The sequence below is a fragment of the Bos taurus genome, chromosome 24 (genome assembly GCF_002263795.3).
Source record: "Bos taurus isolate L1 Dominette 01449 registration number 42190680 breed Hereford chromosome 24, ARS-UCD2.0, whole genome shotgun sequence".
NCBI classification, from domain to species: Eukaryota; Metazoa; Chordata; class Mammalia; order Artiodactyla; family Bovidae; genus Bos; species Bos taurus.
The window spans coordinates 47,468,785-47,487,295 of NC_037351.1; positions in this window are offsets into that span (position 1 = coordinate 47,468,785).

Here is an 18,511-nt window from a genome sequence, read left to right on the forward strand (position 1 = left end):
GTCTCCTGGTCTTCTGTCCTCAGCGGCCTGTGTTCAGAGCCCTGCTTCCCCCAGCCTCAGCACCCCCTGAGCGAGCCCACTCTGGAGCCTTCAGTGAGGTTTACCAGTTGGCCAAGCAGGTGTCCCAGGGAAGCCAGAAAGCTTAGTTGATACCACACTGAATGCATAGTAATCCTCCCCCTGGAAGTGAGGGATATCTAAGACAGGACCATGGACTTTGTGTTGTGAGCCATGTGACTCTGAATGTGAACTCCCTCTGTGAAACACAGTCACATCTGTCTCGCCCTCCCCTTGACAACCTCTGGCTGTGGGGGCATCTCCACAGTCCTGCCTTCAGTGGGCTCTTTGTTGAGGGCGTGGGGGTGCCAGTTAGGCCCATAGCGCCCCTGTGGGCTGGAGAGAGGCCAGAGTCCCATAGATGAAGTATCTGGCGAGGGGAGCGGCTTGAACCAGTCACAGTGTGCAGCCTGCAGGCTTGGGAAACAAGGCCTGCTGGACACTCCTGCCCTTCATCCTGGAGCTCCCTTCAAGTGCCCAAGCCTGAGCAGAGGCCGAGGAGCAAAGAGCTTGTGGGCTCTTGTCCAGTGTCTTGGGCTGGAGGCGGGATGGGTAAGCTGGGAGATGTAACTGCTGCTGCCCCTCTGAGCAGGGCGAGGGCTGGGGCCTATCTGGCTTCTCTGAGAAGGGGAAGGAAGTTGTGGGAATGGGGACCCTTCTAGTCCCTCGAGGTAAACTACGGGGAGAGGTGGGCTTAGAGTCGAAGGACCAGGCTCCAGCCTGCCCAACTCCTGTTTGGAATGGACAGGCGGTGATTGTCAGGACCTGGAGGCTGTGGTCAGACCACACAGGACCATCCTCACCCACGCACGTGGAGAATCCACGGGAAGCAGAAGTCCTCCCTTCCCAAAGGGCAAAATGGGAAAGGAACCTGTGTCTCATTCGCTCGCTCTCTCCCTCCTGTCAGCTTCAATCTGAAAAGGACAAAACAAAAGTCGGTACCTAGAATAGCTGTGGCAGAGGCTCTGCTGGAATGAAAAATGAAAATGAGCCCTCGCAGAGAGGAAGCTCAGGGCCCCCACTGCTGCCAGAGCTGCACCTGGACACGGGGCACCCCCTCCTCGGGGATGCCAGGAGGAGCGCTTCGTCCCGACTGGCTCTGGCCACTCTCACAAATACCAGGGAGGAGCCTTGGGGTGAATCTAGCATCTCCCTTATCTCCCTCGTCATCCAGCTCAGGCTTCATTAAGCACACCCTCAACGTCCTGCCTTCCCTCTCTCAGGCCTCCCTAGCAAAACCCCAAGAGTCTGTCCTCCCTGGACCTGCACTGGGTGAGATAATACAGTTGGAGAAAAGCAAGCTGTATCAGTCAGCAAAGGTCGTTTGTTGATCGGTTGCTAAGTCATGTCTGACTCTTGGTGATCCCACGAACTGCAGCACTCCCAGCTTCCCTGTCCTTCTCCCAGAGCTTGCTCAAATTCATGTCCACTGAGTCAGTAATGCCATCCAACCATCTCATCCTCTGTCACCCCCTTTTCCTCTTGCCCTCAGCATAAGTTATGCAGCAACAACAACAACCCCAGGTCTCAGGGCCGACAGAGAGCAGCTTCACTGCAAGTTGATGTGGCTCTGATCGCCAGCAGCAGGTGACACCATCATTTTCATTCCATGCTCCCTGAAATTGTCTCACGGACAACACTTTTCCTTTGTTCTCCTCCTACTTCACTGGTCATTTCCTGTTAATCTTGTGCTGTGCTGTGCTGTGCTAAGTTGCTTCAGTCGTGTCCGACTGTTTGCAACCTTATGGACTGTACTCCACCAGACTCCTCTGCCCCTGGGATTCTCCAGGCAAGAATACTGGAGTGGGTTGTCATGCCCTCCTCCAGGGGATCTTCCCGACCCAGGGATCAAACCCACGTCTCTTACGTCTCCTGCATTGGCAGGTGCGTCTTTACCCCTAACCAGAAGTTTAAGATGAGTTGAATCTCCTTACTAGGAGGTTTGCTGTGGGTGTCTTTAACTCATCTTTCCGACCCTTAAACCTTGGAGAATCCAAGGATTAATCCTCATACTCCCTTACTGCCCACACCCACTTCCTCAGTGGGCTCATCAGGCACAAGCATTGAGCATCACCTTTGTCAATATCTCCTCCACTTATATCTTTGCCCAGTCATCACCACTAAATTTCAGATTTGTACATCCAGCTGCCAAATCAACAGCTCCACTTGGACAGGTGAAAGGTGTTCAAAACTAAACTCCTGATTTTAACCCCCGAACCTACTACTCCTGACCCCTGGTCTCCCATCCTAGGTATTGGCAACTCCATTATTCAAGTCATTCAAGTCAGAAACCTCCAGGATGTCTTGACTCCACATCCAACTCATCAGCAAACTGTTTGCCCTGTCTTCAAAATACACACAGAATCTGAAATTTTCTCATCACTTCTGCTACCACCCTGATTCAAAACAACCAACCTCTCTCTCCTGGGCTATTACTGCAAGAGCCCTTTAACAGTTCTCTGCCCCTGGCCTTGCCCTTCTTCAGGATAGAGTGATTCTTTAAGTTAAATCAAGGCACTCCTCTCCTCAAAATCCTCAAGGGCGTCCATTGCAGAGTAAAATCCGGTGTGCTCACCACAGCCTACGAAGACCTACGTGACCCGGCCCATTGCAGCTACCTCCGTGGCGTCACCTCACACCATGCCTGTGTCCCCAGACTCACCAAGCAGCTTCCACATCACTTTGTACTGGCCCTTCCCTCCTCCTCGAATGTACTTCTCCCAGAGACTCACATGGCTTGCTTCCAGGGGTCTCTGCTTAAATGTGACTTTATTAGGGAGGTCTTCCCTTACCTTCTATACAAAATAGGATCCTCACAATTTCAGACACTTTATATTCCCCTGTCCAGCTTGATTGATTTTCATATTAGTTGTCATCATGGCCCTTTTCTGTCTCCCCAGAATACCAAAGAGAAGTGATTTTATTTGTTTTGTTCATTGGTGTAGCTCCAGCCCCTATAGCTCCAGCCCCTAGAGCAGTGCCTGGCATGAAGCAGGCACCCAATAAATATTGTTATTTGTCAAATGAATGAATGTGTGAATGAATTAATGGGGGAGAGAGCAGAGTACAGTGGCAGGAAGTCACTTATGCCCTTGCAACACAGGGCTATTTTTGGCGTCTATTTTGTGAGACATTGAGCTTCTTCACTATTTAGTCTAGTTTCAATTGAGTTTCTGTTCTTTTCAGCCAAGGATATCCTAGATGAATCACTGCCATTCAGGCCAACTGGCAGGGAGCAAGAGTGCACGGGTCCCAGCAGGAGACTGCTGCCAGCCGTCCTTCTGCGGCAGCATGGGGTCAGGGAGCTGCCCCTTCCAGTACGCTTCCTGGGCCCCTCCCCTAGCTTCTCATCTGATGTGGTGGGACAGTACCTCAGAACACGCCACCAAGCTGGCTGTGCACCACAAAACCTATGGCCACCCAGCACTCCAGGTCCCGGGGTAAGAAGCTTGCAGATGGGGAAAGGTTATAATAGAACTCTGGTACTTTTCCTTGCACACCTATGAACAGCCTCCTCAGCCCTTGCCCATGCTATTACAGGGACCGGGTCAGTGCCAGTCTTCCCTGGAGAAAGATGGAAGCACCAGGCAGTGCAGGCCGCTGCTATGAGCCAAGCATGCTAGTGCGTTTTACCTAGAAAGGAGTCTGCCATAGTGTGCTGGCTGTATCTTAACACCTACCCCTCTTTTTTTTTCTGTTGTTAAACTTCTCTTCAACTCACCCTGATTAGGCTTTCACCCCCTTAACTTCATCCATTAGCTCCTGTCACCGTCACCAGTGACCTCCAGGATGCAAACCTGGGGATGACTTCTTGGTCCTTGTTCAACTTGATCTCTCAGCATCAGCAGTGCGCGATGGTCTGACCCTTCCTCAAAGAACCGCTCTCACTTGATTTTCTTTCTTCCTCTGGCTGTTCGCCCTCCATCTGGCTGTTGGCTCCTCCTCACTTTTCTAATCTGTTGATATAGGAGTACTTAGAAGTACTGCTGTCTCTTCATAACCACTTCCTTGAAGCTCTCGTCCCATGACTTCGTATTAACTCACTGCTATGGATTGAATGTATGTGTTCTCCCCAAATTCATATGTTGAAACCCCCAGTGTGATGGTATCCAAAGATGGTATCACCTTTGGAAGGTGATTAGGTCATAGAGGTGGAGCCGTCATGATGGGATTCGTGCCTTATAAGATGATGAAGAGACCAGAGCCCTCTTTCACTCTGCCTGTTGAGGACAGGTCAAGAAGGTGGCCATCTGCAAGCCAGGAAGAGAGCCCTAACTAGATCCTAACCCTGCTGGCACCTTGACCTTGGAGTTTCCAGCCTCTGGAACTGTGCAAAACAAATTTTTGTTGTTTAAACCACCCCCACTATGGCATTTTGTTATTGCAGCTCAAGCTGACTAAGACACTCTTATATTTACCACTTCCAATATTCTTCATCCTTGTCTACTGCTATCATTTCCCTTCAGCCTGAAGAGCTTCCTTGAACATCTTTTCTGGTATGGGTCTGCAGAAACAAATTCTCTAGGCTTTTGTTTTTCTGAAAATGTCTTTATTTTACTTGCATTTGTTTTTGAGATATATTTTTGTAGGATATAGAATTCCATGTTGACACATCTTTTATCTTTCAACACTTCAAAGGTGTATTCATTGTCTTTTAACTTTTATTTTTCTGATGAGTCAGCCATCATTCTCACCGTTTTACCCCTATATGACATGTCTTTATCCTCTTGCTGTTTTTAATGCTTTTCTCTTTATCTTTAATATGTTGTTTTAACTGTTAAACGATGTGTAATTAGTATTGGTTTTCTTTGTATCCATCTGGCTTAGGATTCACTGATATTCCTAGATCTGTCAGTTGCTGTTATTGAAGAACCTTGGAACGTTTTGGCTAATATTTCTTCAAATAAATATTTTTTCTGTTCCTTTCTTTCTCTTTTCCTTCTAGAATTCCAATTACATACAGCCCACACTTTTTTATACAAGTCACTGAGGCTCCGTCCTTTTTTTCCGCCAATATCTTTTCTTCTCGGTGTTTTTATTTAGATGATGACTTGTCTTCAAGTCATTTGTTGTAACCAATCCTCTGAATTTTTTATTGCTTATATCGTACAATCCAGTTCTCTGGTTACAATGTAATTCTTTTGCGTTTCCATACTTCTCCCGAAATTTCTTATCTCTTTACCAGTTAATTCATTATTCCTATTGACTCTTCAAAAGACTTATCAAGTTTATTTAGAGTTCCTGTCTGCTGATGGCAACATATCTGTTATCTGTGTCTGCTTCTGTTGACTGATTTCTCTTTGACTATGGGCTACATCTTCTTGTTTATTTGAATTTTTTGTAATTTCAGACTATATATAGGCTATCATAGGTGATTGTAGAGACCCCAGATTCTGTTATCTTCCTCTGAAGAGTATTGTGTGCTGGTTCTAACTGTTAAATAACTCTTAGATCATCTTTATCCTGAGATGGCTGAATTTTACGATCTGTTATGGTGAATCTCTTTCAGTTTTGCCCTTAATCGTAGAGTGAGTCCCTTAGTCTTGGGGTATATCTTAACTACCGGAGTCTGGGCTTTCTGGAATTTCAAAGGGAACCCTGAGATCAAGCCCCTGTACATTCAGTGGGAAGCTGCAGCCTCTGCTGAGTTCTATCAGTTTTCCAGTCATCGTCTTCCTCTGGGCAGCTTGGAGTTTTGACCGCCTCATGCTTACCTAAGGAGTCAGGCAGGGGTTTGAGAAGAGCTCGTACACAGATTATGGGACTCCCTGCTCTGTGACTTCTTTCCACCTCAATTGCCAGCTTCTCTAGAAACTTCAGCCTAGTATGACCACTAATTTCTGCTTTAGTTCTATTCACTATACGGTGTATGGGCCAGGGAGTACCCTCAGGAAAATAACCTGTATAAATGTGGTTCTCACGCACCATGCTTCCCTTCTCTCAAGGGCTGAATCTCCTCTAGTATCTGTCTGTTGTAGGTCACTCTCCCATGCCCCCAGAGTTTATAACTATTGTCAGCAAAAGAGTTAGTCTGATGCAAGCTACTCTGTGGTTACCAGAGGCTGAAGCTGTATTCTTTTGGTTTCAGACACTCTATCATCATACAACTCCTGAATGTATGTCTATAGGCTCAGTCTCTCCCTGGTATCCAGACTTGTATATCCAATATCTTCTGAATTGTCAAGTAGGCATTTCAAACTATACAGAAGCAGAAGTAATCCTTTGATCATTTCCCCTGCAAGATTTCGCCCCCTGCAGTCACCCCCATCTCAGTAAATGGTACCTCTGTCCTTCACACAAACTTTGAACACATCCTTGGCTCTCCTTTTCCCTTACATCTCACAGCTAATCCATTAGCAAAGTCTTATGCATATCCAGAATGAAGTAATACCTCTGATGTTTACATAAAAATAAAATGATAGGAGTGTAATGAAACAAGATCAGCCATAAGGTGATAATTGTAGCAGCTGGGTGACAGGTAATGATTATTTGTTATCCTGTCCTCTCTGTTTTTATAAATATTTGAAAAGAATACACACAGACACAAAATCAAACCACTTCTCACCACTTCCATTATGACCATCCTATTTCAAGTCATCACCACTACCTGGATTATTGCATGTGGTTTCTATTCCTTACCTCTGTATAGGGATAGTACTCTCACCTCAAAATCTATTAACCCATTAATTGCTTTCCAGTATATTCACCGAAGACCAGCTTAAAACCCTAAGATCTCAGGATAGTCAACAAGGCTCATTGTTATCCGTCTTCATCTTACTCAATTCTCTACCATTTGATCATAATTATTTTGTAGAACGTCCTCAATTTTGCTTTTTCTGAAGCTTCATCATGATTTGATTCAGGTTATATATTTGGTAGAAAACCCACTCAAACCAATGATCACTTAAAAAAATTTTTTTTTAAATTTTTAATGTTTCTGGCTGTGCTGGGTTTTTTTCATTATGGCTAGCAGGCTTCTGTTGTTATAGTATTCAAGCTAGTTGCCCTGCAGCATGTGGGATCTTAGTTCCCCATCCAGGGATCGAACCTGCGTCCCCTCCACTGGAAGGTGAATTCTTAACTGCTAGACCATGAGGGAAGTCCCCAATGACCACTTTTTAAAGAAGGGTTCCACCAAGACTCTCCACTGTAAAGATACCATTTTCCTTCTTGTAATTGATAATCTGTGAAAATATGCCAACCCCTGATTAACTTTCACTCAATGGTTTTAGTGCCCAATGACGGTCCTTATGATTTAGTCATTACTCTGTTGGTTACATAATGGTGATTTTCTGCATTTACTGGCTGGTATTCTCTGTAAGAAGTGCTCTCCCCTCTCAGGGTGGGTACTTTTCTAGCTGCTGCGGTTAGTGCTGGCTTCGATGAAGTCTGAGGTGGTAAGTTTCAGTCAGAGACTGAATCAATGTAAGAAAAGTGAACCAGCAACTCCAAGGATAAGAACATGGTCAGCAAAGGAATAGACAAAAGTAAACCCCTGGAGGTGCGCATGCCTCATGCACCCGAGAAAGAGTGAGAGGGTCTACAAGACTAGAGCAGAGTGGATGGGAGGAGCGAGGTGGCGATAAAGCCAGAGCAGTAGCAGGGCCAAATCTTGAGCACCTACTGGGCCATGCTCCAGGAGCTGGGATTCTAAGAACACAGAAAAAACAGTGATGATCTTGAGCATAGGAGGGCCATAATCTGATTGACCTTTTTAGAAGATCAAGTCCTCTTACCATTGTTTTCACCTTTCAGATGGAAAAGCTTGAACAAGTTTGATTAATACACTGGGTTGATAAGGGCATGTGGCAAAAGAAATATTCACATTCATAACCTGTGGTAGTACACACTGATAAAAATTTCATGGAAGGTAAGTGCAATAACTCAAAATTATAAATGGAATTTGATTCAGCAAGTCTACCACTGAGAATGTGTCCTACAGATATACTTGTGGGTGTATAAAATGACATAGGTCCAATGTTACTCTTTGTAATATAGTATATAATAGTAAAACACTGGCAACAACCTAAGAATCACCAGCGGCCATTAAATATGGTAGAGTATCCATAACAGTGGATGCAAAAACAGAAATGAGAGTGGACTTTGCTGACTAACATGGAATATTCCCAAGAAATTATAACTGACAAGATTAAGTTACAAAACATTTAAAATGTAGACTCTAGATGGTCATGAACTATATCTTGGAAGGATATAAAAGAAGCTGATAACATTGATTACCTCTTAGGAAGAAGAAAGTAACTTTGATGTCTACCCTGTTAGGCTTTTTCAATTTTATACTTTATCAGTTCTGTTTCCTGTTCAAAAAGAAGATAAAACTAAGAAGACCACTCTGGCTTCTATGTGGAAAAGAGCAGAAACTGATAGACCAGCTGGGGCTGGGGGCTGTGTGGTCCTTCGCAGAGAACTGATGGTGCCTGAGCCCAGCTGTCGTGGGTGAACTGGTGTATCTTTCACAGCCAGTAGAGCCCCTTTTTCTCTAGAAATTCCGGGTGTTACTGTCTCTCAGAGACTGTTTCTGAAAAAAAGGAATAATCCCAATAGAATCTCCTTGTTGGGCCCAGAGAAGAGAAGGGCCTCGCCCAGACCACAGAGCTAGCTGGTGATGAGTCGATAGGAGATTGTAGGCCTTTTGAATCCCAACCCAGTGCTGACTCATTCTAATTACTAGAGTCTTGAAACCAAAGCCCACTTGCCTCCTGTCCCACTTTCCAAGCCTCCACCTTTTCCACACCCTCCCTGTGACCCAGAGGCATCACAGGTCCTGTGGCTTCTGCAGTCTTTTCTCTCTCTAGCCTTCCTTCTGGCCTGCTGCCCACCCCTGCCTTGGACCTCAGTTATCCTCCCCTCCTCCTCTCCGGAAGGCCCTCCACTACACACACACACACACACACACACACACGCGCGCGCCTGCACACAGGGCTGAACTCTTTCAAAGACCACCACCAAAGTTTCTGCACCCAAGCGACCTCCCAGGATGAGCCATCAGACCCCTGGCTTCTCTCCCATGCACCCACCAGCATCCTCTTCCTCCCATCAGGCTCCAAACTTGCCCATCCTATATTCCCACCTCTTTGAGTCCTTTTGGCTAATCAGTGTAATTAATTTCAATCCTACCTTCCACTCTCATAGAGCGTTTCTCCTACCAGTGCCCTGAGTCAGAGGCATAAGGGGCAGATATTTCAGGCGGCTTGCATTCAGATCCATCAACCACAGAGGTAGGGCACTCCCTATCACACCCCCCCTCCCCACATGTCAGAATGGGACCCAGGCCCCTAAACCCTGTGCCAGCTTTATATTCCTCATTCTACTCATTTAGTCTAATATTTAAAGTCAGAAGTCAATGGATTAATCCTACCCTGGTTTATAAACATCTGCATGTGAACTAGAGACTCTGGGAGCCACTGAAGAGAATAACTAATTCTTCTGTTAGGGAATGACAGTGACTTGGCAGCAGACTGGGGTGTTTTTCCGGAATAGGCTTTCACCTAATTCCAAAGATATTAAACACAAGGTCTCTCCATTCTTTTCCTGGAATGTGGTTGGGCTTGAGGGGTCTATGGCTTGGATACAGTTTTGTACTCTGGAAGCCTTCCTGTACAGACCCTGTCTTGCTCATGCATGGCGACACTTTGGCCCCATGACACCACATGCACCCATGAAGAAAATAGAGCAGACAGGCTTCGGCATAGGCAAGTAAAAAGCAAGTAAAAGCCACAAACCTCAAAGTGGAAATAAGTTTCCCATGGGCTCAGAGGGACCCTGCCCTGGGCGCTAATGCCATCCTCCCTTGTCCAGTGGGTTTATGCGGCACGGCCACAGAGTGACGTAACAAATGCTTTATTGACTATTCAACACACACTGTGCCATTCCCTGATCTGTTTAATGTGCTGTCCTTCATTAGCAAGGTGTGTTTCAGGGTGCTGTGCAAAATCACAACCAGCTCAGGGCACTAACATGACATTTCCATCCAGCTGTCACCATGCAGCTGGGGTAAGTGGGCTCACATAGTTTGTCTCGCTGGTTTTCACTGAGTCAGTATGTGACTACAGCATGTGCAGAAGAGGTCATCTCAAGAGAGCTCAATCAGGATAAGTAAATAAATGAATGAATGAATTTATCTACATTTTAAAACTTTACAGCCCCTCCTTAGTTTGCCAAGCACTTTTGCAGTTTGTTACCCCTGGCGATCCTCTCCTGTCAGTTACAGCCCGGAAAGAGGACCTAAGATTCACACAGACAGGGCCCTGAAGACATCGAAGAGCATCAGGGATCCCCAAGGGCTCCTCTTTTTTGTTTATTTGGCTGCACTAGGTCCCAGTTGTGGCATGAGGGATCTAGTTCCCTGACCAGGGATTGAACCCAAGCCCCCTGCAATGGGAATGCAGGGTCTTAGCCCCTGGATCATCAGAGAAGTCCCCCAAAGGGCTCTTCTGTCCGAAAAGACTAGAAACCATGAGGGTATGTGCTGCACTCCCCTTTTACATTTGAGGGCACAGCTCTATAGAGACACAAATTAGAAGACAGAGCCCCTGCCCTCAGGGAGCACTGGGAATGTGACTATAAAGTACAGTACTCTGCCCTTATCCATGGGGGATTCTTTCCAAGAATCCTCCTGGATGCCTGGAACAATGAAGAGTGCCAAATCCTACATACAAACATACCCATGATGAAGCTTGATGTATGAATTAGGTACAGTAAGAGAAACCACTACTCTTGTACCTTGGGGCCAATAGCTAAAATAAGTGTTACTTGAACTGCTATATAGCCCTGCTATCTTGAAACAGTTCACCTGATAACCTAACTGGCCACTAAGTCAATAAACAATGGGGTTTTTATAAGAGCCTCTTGATGAAAGTGAAAGAACAGAGTGAAAAAGCTAGCTTAAAATTCAACATTCAAAAAAAATCATATCATGGCATCTGGTCCCATCACTTCATGGGAAATAGATGGGGAAACAGTGGAAACAGTGTCAGACTTTATTTTTTGGGGCTCCAAAATCACTGCAGATGGTGACTGCTGCCATGAAATTAAAAGATGCTTGATCCTTGAGAAAAAAGCCATGACAAACCTAGACCGCATATTAAAAAGCAGAGACATTATTTTACCAACAAAGGTCTGTATAGACAAAGCTATGGTTTTTCCAGTAGTCATGTATGTATGTGAGAGTTGGACCATAACGAAAGCTGAGCACTGAAGAACTGATGCTTTTGAACTGTGGTGTTGGAGAAGACTCTTGAGAGTCCTTTGGACTGCAAGGAGAGCAGCAAACCAGTCAATCCTAAAGGAAATCAGTCCTGAATATTCATTGGCAGGACTGATGCTGAAGCTGAAGCTCCAATACTTTGGTCACCTGATGCGAAGAACTGACTCATTGGAAAAGACCCTGATGTTGAGAAAGATTGAAGGCGGGAGGAGAAGGGGACGACAAAGGATGAGATGGTTGGATGGCATCACCGACTAGATGGACATAAGTTTGAGCAAGCTCCAGGAGTTGGTGATGGACAGGGAAGCCTGGCGTGCTGCAGTCCATGGGGTCACAAAGAGTCAGACACGGCTGAGCGACTGAACTGAACATTAGACAAAGGAATGGTTTAATATCTCAGGTAGGATGGAGTAGAATGGAGTGAGATTTCATCAAGCTACTCAAAACATGTGCAATTTAAAACTTCTGAATTGCTTATTTCCAGATTTTCCATTTAATATTTTTGGACCACGGTTGATATGGTTAGCTGAAATCATAGTAAGCGAAACTGCAGAAAAGGGAGGATGACTGTACCACAAGTATTCTTAAATCAGTGGATCTGTTATGTTCTGGTGAGAGATGCCCTTCAAAGTCAAGAGGGGCAAGGCATTGTCAGGGCTTAGAGCTCAAGCTCTGCTCCTCGAGCCCTGGACTCAAATCCCACCCCACCACTCATCGGTCAAGGGGCCTGGGCAAGATCCCAACCTGTATGGTTTTCAGTTTCCCCAGCTGTGAAGTGAGGATGTTACCAGGAGTGTCGCAAGGATTCAGGGAGATAATGTACATAGAGCCTTTAGCGCAGTTCCTGACACACCAGCTGCACACCTAAGACAATATGCCTCTGTGAGCCTTGCTTTGCTGGAAATATTTCTGGACTCTAAGAATTTATATCAGGGCTTCCCTGATGGCTCAGTGGTGAAGAATCCACCTGCTAATGCAGGAGATTTGGCCTTGATCTCTGGTCCAGGAGGATCCCACATGCTGAGGAGGAACAAAGCCCGTGGACCGTAACTACTGAGCCTGTGCTCTAGGGCCCACGTTCCAGAACAAGAGAAGCCACTGCGAGGAGAATCCTGCCCGCCACAACTGGAGAGTAACCTCCACTCACTGCAACTAGAGGAAAGCCTGCTCGGCGACGAGAATAAATAAAGAAAACAAATAAAGCTCAGACAAAAATAAATAAATAAATAAATGTAAATAAAGAAATTTAAAAAAATAATTGATATTGGGGTAATTTACAAAGACAGAGAAAGGAAGTCCTATGGCTTTAGTTCTACTTCTGCCTTTATTGCTCATGACGAACAGCCCCTTACGTGGTCATCAACTGGGTCCTTTGGGCTGTTTCCAACGATGAGCCCTCTCCTAGTCAAGAACTGCTGAAGGTGTCACAGGCAGAGCTCAAAGGAGGATTCTCAGGCAAGCCTTCAACAACAGCATCACAGGAGTCAGTCTGTCCTCTGCGTCTTTGTCCTTGGTGGTGGCCAGCGGGGAGGGAGAAGCTCTGTGTTGCCATGGGAACAGGCAGTCTCTACACTGCAGGTCAGGCCTGCAGATCCTCTGGTCACCCCCACCCCCTTCCTTTTATTCAGTTCCCTAAAGCAGTGGTGGATGTCAGTGGGTGGTAAAGGGAAGTCAGTTATCCTGGCTAGAAGCAGGCAGGGTCAGGGGACAGGGGTAGGGGGACGACACCCTTCCATCTGGAAACTGAACCAGGGAGGAGGTTCAAGAAACCCACAGGAGGGGGTTAAAGTAGGCGAGTCAGTCTAGATATGTGCTGTCATGAAGAACAGCCCACCCCTCGCCCCCCTTCTCTGGGGCTAAAGAGCAGCCAGAACCAGAAAGACAATTAAGCACTCTTTTGTCTGTGTGCCAGGTCTCCCAGACCTCCAGGTCCAGGTCAGAGCTCAAAAACAGGGCCGTGACTGCAGTCTTTTAAGAGCTTTGCTGGATGACATCCAAGGTTCAGCCTTGTCTGTCTGCAACTCTCTTAAATCTTCTGAGGCTTCCCCACACAGAGCACTCCCCCGCCCCCTCCTCACCTGATGACTAAGTAGTGAGGGAGATGTCATGTGTTCCTACCACGTACCTGTTACTTGGGTGGAGAGTTCTTCTTAATTCTCAACCCCGAAGAACAAGCTACCTACTTCCTTTCGCTTTCTGGTCTGAGATGTACTTGGATATGGAGTGCTGTGGACTTGCTACAGAAAACATTCTAAGAGGAGACTAGGTACAATGTTTTTTTTGTTTGTTTTTTTTAGGTATAATGTTTTTAATCAATTCTCTTTTTATCGAAGGATAGTTGATTTACAGTGTTGTGTTAATTTCCGCGGTACAGCAGAGTGACCCAGTTATACACATACATACATTCTTTGTCATTCTTTTCCATTATCATTTATCCGAGGATACTGAATATAATTCTCCGTGCTATACAGTAGGACCTTGTTGCTTATCCATTCTATATGTAATCGTTTGCATCTACTAACCCCAAACTCTCAGTCCACTCTCTCCCTACTCTTCCCCTTGGCAACCACAAGTCTGCTCTCTATGTCTGAGTCTAATGATTTAAATGTATGATAGATTTCCACCCCATTTGCCAAAAGCCATCCTAAAGAGGGCTGATAAAAGTCTGCTAAATGCTGGTAATTATATAGTGGAAACACGTACCCTTGCAGACATGAAGTCAGAGGGCTCCTACCATCCTGGCTGCCTAGACCAGTTCATCAGAGCACAGTCAGTGAGGAGCCACTGCCAAACACCACAGCCAGATATTGCAGGGCCTTGGAATGGCTTCTCATCCTAGGAAGAAGTAACCTGATGCCAGAATTCGAGGAACCCAGCAAATTTCAAATTGTACACATATGAAAAGAAACTAAACGGCCACCATTCAAGTCATTTCCCAGGTCTAGGACCTCCTGGGTTTTCTCTTTGCCCACTCCTGCTCTCTAGCACTCGCCCCCTGCACCTCCTTCCTCCACGCTCGCCATCCCCACTGCACCTCTGCTCAGGCTTTGTTCTCAAAGGCAGTGCTGCCCACCCTCCCCTCCCCGCCTTGGTCCACCCTGAGTGCTCCTTCTAGGATCCTGAGGCATTTTGTGCCCTCAGACTGTGCTTTTGATCTGATTCCACACTGCTTTATGATCGGAACTGGCTACATCCATGACAGCATCTCAAAGGTCTCTCAAACAGGTAGAGTTGTTCTCCAGTATCCACAGTAACCAGTGTTTCAAAAGACTAGTTGATCAAGCACCATATTTGATGTAGAAATGTAAATAAAAATAGCCCCAGGCATCCTCAGGCGCAGCTAACTGTGCCTGGACCCTCCCTCTGGCACCATCTTCTAGAGTCTGCATCCTCCTCCTTCCCTTGATTTGAGGGGTGCCGCTCCTGGTTTTCTCATGTCAAAACAACTTCTATGTTCTCCAAAGACATAATTATCGACCTGGAGGCTTTTCTGTGGAAGTGAGTACCACTGTCTCCTTAAGGTTTGGAGTGCCCTAGGGTGTTCCTTAGGACCACACTGCAGTATCTGCAGCTTCCACTGAGACCAATCTAACTCCTATTCCCCAGCCCTGAATAGAAGGTAAGGACTAAGCCAAGTTCACTTGGTTTCCAGGGGAAGGACGAGAACCACAAGGCTCATGGCCCCTGTTGCTTTGTAAAAGGCTGCCCTGGAACCCAGAGACGTGCCTTAGCACCTGCAGGTACAATTCACTTCCATGAACTGGGTTGGACTGACCCTCAATCCCAACCTCTCGCCCTGCTCCTACCCCAAACTCAGTCTCATTTCAGGGCTTGCCAGAACCTGGAGTCACCAAGGGAAAAATGAGAACAGCTGATCAAGAGGGAACCCCGTGGAAGGCAATAAAACCAAAAAATAAAAAAAGTGCTGCAGGAAAGAAAGAAGCATACTAAGCATCTTGAGGAAAACAACTTAAAAATTAATGGGCTCTCAAGAAAGAAAGGCATCATAAGAGGATCAATCAGGAGATTTTTTTCTGAGCCCCTGTCAGTTGGTCAAGAAACATTTATTGCATGCCCACTGCTGGAAATGTTGAAGTGGACACAGTGATGTAGGATAGATTTTTTTTTTAAATGTTTGGGAAAAACTGATTTTAGCCTCTGACCCCAAGGAGCTTATAACCTAAGTGGTGCTGATCGAATCTAAACCATTCTTCCCAAAGGCCCTGGTCCTGTTAAACTGTCGAGGTTCCTCTCACGTGTGCCCGTGTCACCCCACGTGCTCCCATGTGAGTTCTCGTGTATCTAATTCTCACGAGGTTCCAAGCGCTGCTGCCAGTTGTTGCCATGGTGGGAGGGAATTTTCAGTCTCGGTGGTTGGGGAAGACTTCACACAGGAGAGCACATTTAAACTGGGTCAAGAAGAGTGGATAAATTTGGAAGTGCCGAGCGAAGGCTGGAGAGCTTTCCAAGGCAGAAAGGAGCTCACGATTTAGCAAGGAAGTTGAGTGTACCTAGGCCTAATTATAACATGATAAATGCTCTCCTACCAGTACAGACACATGACAAAGGGAATGCTTAGGACAAGGAAGTTTGGAGCAAATAGAGAGGTCCATGGTGGGGGTGAGATGTGAACCAGACTTTGGAGGGATGACTAGTGTTATATCAGATTGAAAAGGGAAGGACATTCAAGGTACCAGGACCAGAACAGGCAAACACGGAAGCCAGGAAGAGCAAGTCTGAGGTGAGAATGTCTATGTAGAGCCAACACTTTGCTGATATTAAAGAATCCATCTTCCTCCTACAGTCTTCCTCCTGTGGTCTTCCACTAAAGCTAGGCCCTGAGGCTTAATAATGGCAGGACAGAAAAGGATATATACTACATTAGTAGTAGCATAACTGTGACATTTAGAGTCTTTTTTATTATTTTACTATTCTCCGGCATCTCTAGGATGAAGATAAGGAGTTTTGAATGTCAGGTTTTATTGAGAATGAAAAAGGAGATCATAATTCCAAGAGTTCCATTCACATATCAAAAGCAAAGGTTGGACAACTGAATGCGGAGTTTTCTCTAGAACAGAGATGGGGGAACTTGGGATGTGAAGTAAGGAGAGTCATTTCATAAGGGAGAAAGTGGAATGACTCCTAGGGCAGGGACAGAGGAGGAGTCAGAAAGGAAGAGTAGGGTGTAAAGAAATTAGAACGCCCAGAACTTCATCTTCCTTCCTCTCAGAGTCAAAACTCGTGTGTGTGTGGAGGACGCAGGGTGAGGATGGAGAGTGAGACAGAAACAGCATGATGGGTAAGAGGACCGCTTTCCTAGGCATAACCTGGTGAGCCACTCAGAGAAGTCCTTCTTACGACTCAGAGGCATATGTGCAACACAGCACAGCTTGGAGGCACGAGCTCGGGACTGGCAGAGGGAACTGACCAGATAGTCTGATAATCGCCTGTTGACTCCCCAAACTTGAGCAAGATGCTCAGGACATCCCAAAGTTCCAATCTCCTCCTTTCCCAAGAGTCAACCAGATGAGTTGTCCTAAAGCTGGAAAATGAAGGCTGCTGAACAATGGAGACCTTGAAACCAAAGGCAATGGCAGACTGGGGTCATCAACAGGTTATACCAACATGTGAACAAAAGCCACGGAGTCACTCACATGCACCAGCAGATTCAGTAAGGGCAATAGCCACTGAACAGACAGCAGGATGGATTGCTGGCAGCAAGCCTGCCCAAGGAACTGAGCACACGCACTGGAGAGCTGCTTCCCTGTCACCCACCTGCTAAAGTCACCTCAAGGAGGAAAACTGGAAGATGCCTTGAAAAATGGAGCATTTATTCCAAAGGGGCAATTAGATGCTCGAGAATAAGAGAATGAGTTATCTTTGATTGGCAAGTGTAAGGTCATTTCCCACTTCCCACACCCTCCTAAATAAAGCTAGATGGGGCTCATGAGGAATTTTAAATTAATGATATGAAATGAAGAAAGTGCGACTTTCTTTTGCACGGACTGAGACACAGTGTGTGGGAGGTGGCAAAAGAGAACAGCATGGACAGGGCAAGTCTGAAAGCCCACAGGGGATGCGCTCTAAAGCCGGGGTTTGCTCACTGACCATCACTTCGGGCTTTCTAAAATGCAGCTCCCACGCTCCTTTCCAGACCTGCTCAGTCAAGATTCCTCAGGGGAGGCCAGGGAAGCTACATTTTCAAAGCTCTCCTTGTGACTCCATTTGGGAAACTGGTCATCGAAACCCTGGTATTAATTCAAGAATTAGCCTTGGACAGGACATGGCTTCCTTCCAGTCAAAGGGAAAAGAGCAGTGCAGCATCCAGAGGCAAGTGGAACAGAAAGGTGACTTCAGTAAGACGGTCAAGGGTGGCTGGTACAAACGAATCTCAACACACGTGGTGGGAACAGCGGGACAGTCCTGACAGGGTTGCAAGGACGTCTGTCTGCATTTCCTGTTGTCTTTTAGAGTGGGAGTTACTGGATATGTACAGGCTGTAGGAAGGGGCAAATGGTGACTGAGAATTGAAAATCTGAGAAGGAATGACTGATTGGAAGCCCTTTAGAGAAGCCACACAGAACCACCTGGGCTTGGAGCCCATGGCTTAGTCTTGACACAAGACAAGTATTCCTCTGCCATTGGACTGAGGAGGGGAGGGGAAGGAACTGGTGGTGAGGAGAAGGAAAATTCTGGAGCCTCACGTGGTACTAGCAGGGGGGACATCCAAGGGACAGTAAAGACACCTCTCAGCACGGGGCCTCTCAGAACCTGGAGATAAGATCAACTTTCCTTGCAAATTTTAGCTCCTAGTCCATGTTTAGCAAAGACAAAAATACCAAAGGCTTTTTTCAGGGTGGGCTGTGAAAGTGGATTGGAATGGAAGGAAATTCTCTCTTTTTTTTTTAACCATATCTATGTATTGTTCAGAAGTTTTGATTTTTTTATGAAAAAAAATATCCTTATATAAGTGTGTAGCTTTTTAAAAAAAAATACCAAAGCATATTGTGACAGTTTTAGATTGTATGTAAAATATATACTTTTGGATAATACATTTTTAAGTTGGAAAATAAGACAGAACTTCACCTAATAACTGCCTAAGTGATTTACCAAAACATGAACAAGAAAGTAACCACAAATGGTAGTGTGGCATGTTTAATATGTAAGTCCAACACATTTTCTATGTTCATTATATCTGAACACAATGCTAGTTGATCAACAAAATTCCTT